General features: G+C 46.0%; 1 long non-coding RNA gene across 2 annotated transcripts; it reads left to right on the forward strand.

Annotated features, from left to right (window-relative positions):
* Window positions 1-2082: 2082 nt before the first annotated feature.
* LOC144175628 (uncharacterized) lies at window positions 2083-7598 on the forward strand. 2 transcript variants are annotated; one of them, XR_013323664.1, is made up of 4 exons: window positions 2083-2365; window positions 2747-2836; window positions 3720-3843; window positions 5764-7598. It is a non-coding gene; the product is annotated as an uncharacterized LOC144175628 (long non-coding RNA). The 2 variants fall into 2 exon arrangements; XR_013323663.1 differs by lacking the exon at window positions 5764-7598 and having other exon boundaries at window positions 3720-4693.
* The last annotated feature ends 678 nt before the right edge of the window (window positions 7599-8276 follow it).

Below are 8276 nucleotides of genomic sequence, written 5' to 3' on the forward strand. Positions count from 1 at the left end.
ATGCTCCAGTTACTTCTGTCGGCACCTACTTCTTTTTAGGGGCCGAGCCGCTTAGGGGCTGGGGCTGGCATCTCCCGTCGTCGTAATCGTCCTCTCATGTCACGGTGCTACAACACCCGGACACTCGTTTACGCCTCGCGCTAGAGCGCTTCGTAACGCGTAATTAATATGCAGTGCCCGGAGCTTACGTGGTTACCAATTTTAGAAGAATTGTCTTCTTTCGATGTGTATGATAGTTTTTTACCACCAAAGTTCAGTGAGCGGGTTTTAAACCGACACTGATGTGTTTTAAACCAGCGTCGTAGTCATTCACGTGCCTGTTTGTTCTATATGCAATAAAGAAAAAAAAGCATAGTAAAAAAAAAGAAAAACACAGAGACTCTCCTTTACGCCTCGAGCTAGAACGCTTCGTGCTTCGAAGACAAGAGACTTTTACAGCAAAGCTGTATACCTCTATCCCCTCCCCCCCCCCCCTCCCCGACGGTTTCAACTCCGTTAATCAGAACAGCATTCCCCTTTACGCACAGCAAGCGATGCAGGTAGCGTAATGTCGTCGTCAGGCATTTAGTACACAGCATAACAGAACACACGAAATCAACAAAGACTTCCGAAGCGGCGAGCCCTACGTTCCACACCACGACGACCACGATGCGGCGAAATGCGGCCGAGTTCACGTTCACAAAAATTAGGCGGGCAAAGAAACGTCTTCAACTCCCGATGACATGATGCCGACCGTTTTAACGCTACAGGACGCTCAGTTTGTGCCGTATTTGTCTCACGCGAACTTTGTAATATGTAGTCGCAATGTTTATTATAGAACAACAAGCTTGGCGTGGCTTCAGTTGACTTCGGGGCAGGCTTGCTAAAAAAATGTTGCAGTACGTTCAAAATCGGCATCAAAAATATGTGTTACTAGGTTCATAGCCTAGGTTTTTTGTAAACCAGATCACAAACCTGTGGACAAACCACGCAGAAAACGCTAAGTTAAGTTGGCCGCACAACCGCGCGCTGAAGAAGCAAGGTTCTCGCACGCGAAAAGAAGAAACTTGTAGAGCAGACACGCATGCACTACACACCGCAACTTAGAGCTCAGCGGACCGGCGGACCGGCGCACACCGTCAACGCTGCCGCCGACACCGCGCAACACGCGACCGGAGCGCCCGCCCTGGAAGGCGCAGTTACGAAACTGAAATAAGTATCTAAAAAAAAAAAAATGTTGCACGACACGACCGCGCCGAGAGAGAGAGAGAGAGAAGTGATTGGATGGAAGAAAGGAAAGGAAAGTGCACTGGGGATATTATTGAGCTCAGTAGGGAGCTCATTTGCATACAACCCAGTGCGGTGGGGAGGGGAAGAGGAGATAAAAGACTTGGGAGGAGGCTAGGGGTGGAATAGAAAAGGTGTGAAAGAGAAAGTCAGGAAGAAAGGAGAGAGAGAGAGAGAGAGAAAGAGAGAAGCAAAAAAAAAAGAAAAGAGGGGGGGGGGGCATTACATAAGCGACAGCGGCACAAGTGTTCGTTGAGTAGCCTCAGCTACAGGCGCTGGGTTAGTCCAGTGGCCTCGAGGAATGCCAGGAGGTGTCGGAACACTTCCCGACGGGAGCTGGCAGGACCCGTCGGGAACAGCAGGTCCTGCAGGTTTTGTCTGGGCCGTCCGAGGCGCTGGAGTGCAGCCTGCAGCACTGCTCTGTGTGCTGCGTGCTCGGGGCAGGACAGGAGCAGGTGCTCCAGCGTCTCGGGTTCGGGGCAGTCGGCACAGGCGGGAGAGGCGCGTCGTCCTTGGTGGTGCAGCAGGACCGCCACCGCGCCGAACAGCACCGCCAAGCGCCGCCTCAAATGGTCCACAGGATAAAGCTGAACATTATTCTGTGGTCTGGTCCACAGAATAAAGCTGAACACTATCCTGTGGACTGGTCCACAGAATAAAGCTGAACACTATCCTGTGGACTGGTCCACAGAATAGGCACTGCGGAAAGAAATCCTTGGGTCACGTGATCAAAACGTGACGTCACTGGGCTGTTTTTGAGCGCCTAGGGACAACGCCGAAGTAGGCGCAGCATTTCCCTGGGTCCATCCCGAGTGAACGATTTGCGCTGTCAGTACCACGGAGGTCAGTACCCAGCGTGTCAGTTTGTGTTGATTGCTATCAATTGAAGCTGCAAATGCGTGAATATACCGTGAATGCTAGTATTGGTGCGATATTCCTATCCGATCAGGTGTCTTTCTTACCTACATACTACTACCACATTTCAAGAGACTTGCAACCTGAGCTTAGCGTAGATCAGCCATGGCGTTCTCTGGCGTTTGCTGTCACAGACGCGGAAGAGCGGAAAAGAGGGCATCTATGCGCTCATTTTCCCAGCAAGGTCAGTAACGTCGTTATTTTATGTTTGTTGTAGTTTTTGTGTTTATACCACTGTACTGTGTATTCTTGTTTGCATGGCCGCCTCGGCCTCCTAGCTGTCATTTTCGTTCCCGATAGTATTGTGACAATTGATGTTTAATCTTGAATTCAAATTTAGCGTGCGCTGCATACTTGGACGAGGAAGAGACAATGGAAAAAGACAAACCAGACGTTGTCGCGCAAACCAACGCCTGCTTCGTGTAGCCAACGTGCCTGTGGTTTGTCTTTTCTCAGTCCTTGTTTCTTCAAGTATGCAGCACACGCTAAATTCAAATTATGATGCTATGTCCCCACACACTCCGACCGCAGTTTCAGGCGTTTCACTGTTGTTCCTTTTGTGTAGGAGCCCATAACATTGCTCAAGTTTGAACGAACCGGTGGCGTGTACTCCCCGAAGCGCTGTCCTGGATCTGTGAGGTGCAGTGCCTCGAACGTAAGTATGCATGTGTTTGATAGCGTTAATCTCGCGAGTATGTCGTGTGCACGCATCAGAGTTCTAGCTCTTCGGGCAGTTAAGTTGCGTTGCGGGAGATGAATGGAAAACGTCGCTTCTGTACAGAGAACGTAAGGATATCGCGGCCAAAGGGAAAAACAAAAGCGTGAAATCGTGAGCCAAAAAAGACGGAAGAGGGAGAGAGAAAGGATAGACCAAATGACAGCGGCAGAATCAGATCGTCCAAGGGGCTGTGAAGGTTACGCGGTATTTTGGGCCCTTTATGAGGAGGCACCAGGAGCAACTGTCAGTAAAGTGTACATTGAAGGTGAATGGAAGAAGCTGCATATGGGACAAATAGGATGTGGCAGGGCATAAAGCCACTGAAAATTTGAAAGCACACAAATAACGCGTACAGGCAGGAGGGACACACCACAGCCTCGTCAAACAGGGTGGCACCCACACTTTTTATCATGTGCAGGAAGATTTGCACCCGTTGATTTCGTTACCGTAAACAAGTGCTCTTCGAGATGGACGCTTAGACGGCGTCCTGTCTGGCCCACATACACTGACTTGCATGACAACGGAACCATGCCAATCGTACAATGAACTAAAGGCTGCGCAAGGTTAACACTGCACTCGTTCCTCCCTGTACTTGAATAATCCTTGTTATTAACAATGCGGCAGAGATTGCCCACTTCTGCTTTTGCAGAAAACAACACAGGACAATGCGCTGTATGTGTGTTCTTTTTCTTGTAGTCGGTTGTCCTGTGTGGTCTTATTCCACGTCGCCATCTTTTACGCATTTTGTTTTTCAAAGATGTATTATTAGCCTACCCAACTTTCAGTTGTGCTGACACAGCATTTAATCCTGTTCCTGCAGCATCTGCATAGGAGGGCTTCCAGTGGAAAAAAAGAAGTGCTTGGACTTGGCCCCTACGATGTTGGTGCAGGGCCTGGAGAGCAAGGCTTGGTCTACATCCTTTCTGGGTACCCATGGAAAGCAGGTGAATGCCTCCACAAGTGGGTCGTTTTGTGGTACACTCGAAATTAGCCGCAGATGGACTGTGTCTGCTTGCAGACCACCCTGGTAGTATGACAACCAAATATGTAGCTGTGTCCTAGTTACTGACGGGAAGACTTAACAAAAAATCAACTGCCCATCTGTTGAAACGACAAAAATGGGGGATGTGAAGCTTTCCGAAACCAAGTCCATCACCAAATTAACCAGCCCAGTACTGAACACCTGTTTCTTATTGGGATGGTCTGATGCGCTGCAGTTGTGCTCTCTAGAGCTTTACTGATGCAGGCAATCCATGACCTTCCGTAGTGTACAACCATTGTCGTTAGATGGAGGTGTACATTTCCTGTGTAATTTTCCACTTCTATGCAAATCCAGATTGCTTCGACTGTGCTGGAATGATGCAATGGGATAGATGTCTGCTTCATAACATGAGGGACCCAGGTTCAATTCAGATCACGGGAAGCGTTTTAATGTTTTTTCACTTCACCCACAATTGTCATCATTAGAAAAAGTTGGCTTTCTGCAGTACATTTTGGGTGGACTACAGACACATCAGTGAGAGGCTGAAGGCTTCACTTTAGTAAATGAAACTGTACCAAGTACAGTATGTGCGTAAAGCTTAAGCATTGTACATGAGCCAAGCCAGGGAGGAGTGGTTATAGGTTAAATCCTTGTAAAGAAAGTTCACAAAAAGTTCAATGTGAATCACTGAGCTTGCAAACTTGTCAAATCTAAACTTGACACTTTATTGTACCAGTCTTTCATGCTCAGCTGAGGAATGGTGGACAGATGGGGGCAACAACTGGCAGAAAGGGTCATTAGCTTGCAGTTCATTTGTCTATGTAAATATTCTAAAAAAGTACTCGTATGAAATTTTCGTGTTACATTTTTCCCATTTCTATGGGTGCCTACCAGCCCAGGAATCATAGAATGGAACATTCGATAGTCAACCTCAGGATATATAATTATTTTGAGCCTTGTTTATTCGTGTCAGTTTTGGCTTGGACAGAATGGTACTCTTGATGTCGCTGTTCTCATTGCATCATGGTCAGACTAGATTCGTGCCCTAGAGTGGCCCAAGCTGGCCATGGCCGCACGCGTCTGGGCCGCACGATATCAGTCCCAAAACTGTGACATGATTCACAAGGCAGTGCAGCGTGCACCATCAGCAGCCAGTGTGTTGGCTAAGTCACTGGAGCCCTAATGTCGGCAGTTTGGGGCGAACTGCATGGCGAGGCACTCCACGTATCTTGCTTATGCCAGTGTCGAAAGGGTATTCATTCGGAGCTTTCTTGTGCATGCAAATATTAAAATTGATTTAAAATATGTTATACTGAATGGTTGCTACTAAAATCTGCAGCTACAAAGGAAACTTTTTGCATAGTTATCTCAGCTTTGATATTTCAAGTACTCCTTTTAAGTAGAGCCTAATCATGCTATGAACGTTTAATAGTGGTGCTACTCCTTTAAGGTATTTTTTACTTGTTTTAAGCTGACTTGTTTTTAGTTTGGAGTTAAGAGAGACCGTAACATTCTGGCCGCCCAGCCGCCTATTTCTGGCCATTAGTATTTCTGAGTTGTTCTTCAAAACAGTTTTTGCTCGGCACTTCTCTGAAATGTCGAGGACACCTAACTGAACTTAGTCGTGATTAATGCATTATCGTGCAAAGGTGAAGCGATCTCCACCCTTGCACTCACCTGGTAGAGCATCATCCTTACATCACAAAAAGGCTTTGTTTTGCCAAATCTTTGCCACTTCATACCACTATAGAATTTGCTGCCAACATAGGGGTGCTCTCCAGCTGAATCAGCCTTAGGTGTCACAGGAGTGAGAGTAAGAACTTTAAAATAATGTTAGAAATAAGCACAATACAATAGCTTTCTATTTTGTAGCTGTTAACAGGTCGACCAACCTCATTGCGACTGTAGGATGTGACTTGTTCGTAGAAGGGCAAAATCAGAAAAACAGAGACGAGCAAGTAAGTCATTGTTGTACAACAGCTTCTGCGACACCTAAGTTAAGCTGTCTGCAATTTACGTGCAAATAAAATTGTTTTCAAGATGTTTACAGTTTTTTTGCCTGGTTCAAAGAGACTGGTATACAAAATTTTGAAGAAAGCTGGAGTTGGCTGTGTTTTTATTTGTATTAGGAAATGTGTGGAAATGTGCCATTTTATTATTTATTTTATAAATTTTTTAACTGCTACAGGAACGTTAATTTGTAGATGTAGCACCATGTATTTGGTGTTCTATGTTTATTTATTCAAGATACCCTTATGGCCCCACGGACATTAATGAGGGGTGTGGTACCTGAGCAGATTAAACGAAGAATAATAACATAAGAGAATTCTGCCACGTGCGTACAAGAAAAAAAATAAAGGAAAAAAGATACAGCAGAAACGTCAGTGTCCACACGCATACTAAAAAACATACACGCAAGCAACACAATAATAATGTACTGTGTTTAAGCTGTTTGTTCATTTGAATTGTGAATGGGAGGCTCCTAAGGAAATATATGTAGTGCTTGACCAGCTTTCAAAATGCTATTTCTTTTTTACTTTTCAGTGACAGGGGTCTCAACATGCATCTGGATGCACCTACAATGTTTGTGCTGAGCACCTCTGATATGTCGTCTTCTATGGCCGTGAAACTGGGAATAAATAAAACTAAAAACTGTCTCCTTCATTTGGTATATTCGTTTTACATTGTGCAGGAACGTGGAAATAACATGGAGGACAATACCCAAGCACTTGCACGTCATCGTCCCCTGGTCACTTATTGATATTTATGCTGCAGTTTAAACGAACTGCCAGGTAGCCAACATTCACAACCAATTCAAGTAGTACCTCTCAAGCTGAAAAGTTATAAGACATTTGTACGAGGAACATGTTAAAGGTCTTCACAAGAAGACATTATTAAAGATTGAGATGCTACACTGCAGGTTCTCTTACAACAGCAGGTTCTCAAGATTTTGCATATTTTAATACTGGCCTTCACATCTGCTCTTGAAGCCTGTAAGTTGGAAGCAATCTAATGCTTGCTTTACATCGGTTACTACAAAGGGCTAGTGTTGTAGCAATCAAGCATCCTGCAATAACACAAATTTGTTTAGACTTAGATCCACTAAATAAGCTACGCTACCATCTATTGCCAATAAATATGCATTTTGGAATTACCACATCTGGAAACTGACTAGAAGGGGCAGTATCTCATCCTACGTTTCTTTTTAGTTTAAATGTGGCACACTGCACAAGTAAAACTGCTACTGCGATAACTGTTCTCCCGGGTACACGCGCGGTTGTAGTAAATCTCGCAGCCGTGAACGGAATTTCTCTTTGATTTTCTCATCGTTCTTGAAACAAGCAGAAACTTAAACGCAGAGGTAATTAAGTGTTGGAGAAATAATGAAGAAGACGTCCTCCAAATCTGATTATTGGTTGGCGCGGGCCAGCAGTAATATATTAGGGCCACACAGAGGAGAAAGAAATTTTGAAGTTTTTTAAGAATAAAGGAACCAGCGCAGGACAAATTGGGGGCGACACCATGGACACGGTCAGGCAGGCACGCTCCGCATTAAAAAAATTCGTCCAGCAAGACACCCGTAAAAATTGAAGTAATTACAAAAGGAAGCGTCAGTTCCAGCCGTTTCTTGCGTCGTCTGCTGCTAGACACTGGCCATCGCCTCCTCTCAGCTACTTACAGGGAATTCCCTAAGAGGCGACGCGCGATGCCACATCAAGCCTGCTCGCTGCAACAACAAATTCCCTAAATGTCCCTAACTTTTGTCCCCAACTGACAGTGGTTTCAGGAGCCAATCAAAACGTGGAATAATTTCCTCCTCTTAGCCGCATGCTTACGTTTCGTCCGGTTTCGTCTACTTTCCAACGGGGGCGTGGCACTCAGGGCCGCTGACATCTCTGACGTCGACGGCGCGCCGCCGTCACATCCGCTGCACGCTTTACAGTGGCAGTGGTAGCAACGGAGCTGCCCCAAATAAATTTGACGATTTACCTGTAGAACTTCTAAACTGTAAACGGGAACATATGCGCTTTTGAGATGATTACGTTGGGCGCCGAAAATTTTTTGAACCCACGCCCGCATCCATTGCGAAGTCACACTCTAGCCTAGCCGATCCGCTGAGCGAAGAAAAAAATGTCGGGCACCTGTGTGCGATTAATAAGCTGTGCTATGCTGTAGCTGCTGCGCCGTAAAGTTTCGCTGAGCTGTGCTACCGCATAACCCCTCGCTGTGTTGGGTGGGTGGTGGTGACTGTGATGAAAGTGCGCCGTGTGCTTCATAAGCCGTTGTATTGCGAGGTGCTGAGAAACCGTGCGAGATTCCCAGCCCAACTTTCCGAACCTGCGATCGTCCATTTCATCGTCAAAGGATTTACTGCGTGACTTGATGTGTTCGCTT

This window comes from Haemaphysalis longicornis, unplaced genomic scaffold (assembly GCF_048455015.1).
Source record: "Haemaphysalis longicornis isolate Haplotype H1 unplaced genomic scaffold, Haemaphysalis longicornis Haplotype H1 scaffold_1, whole genome shotgun sequence".
NCBI lineage: Eukaryota > Metazoa > Arthropoda > Arachnida > Ixodida > Ixodidae > Haemaphysalis > Haemaphysalis longicornis.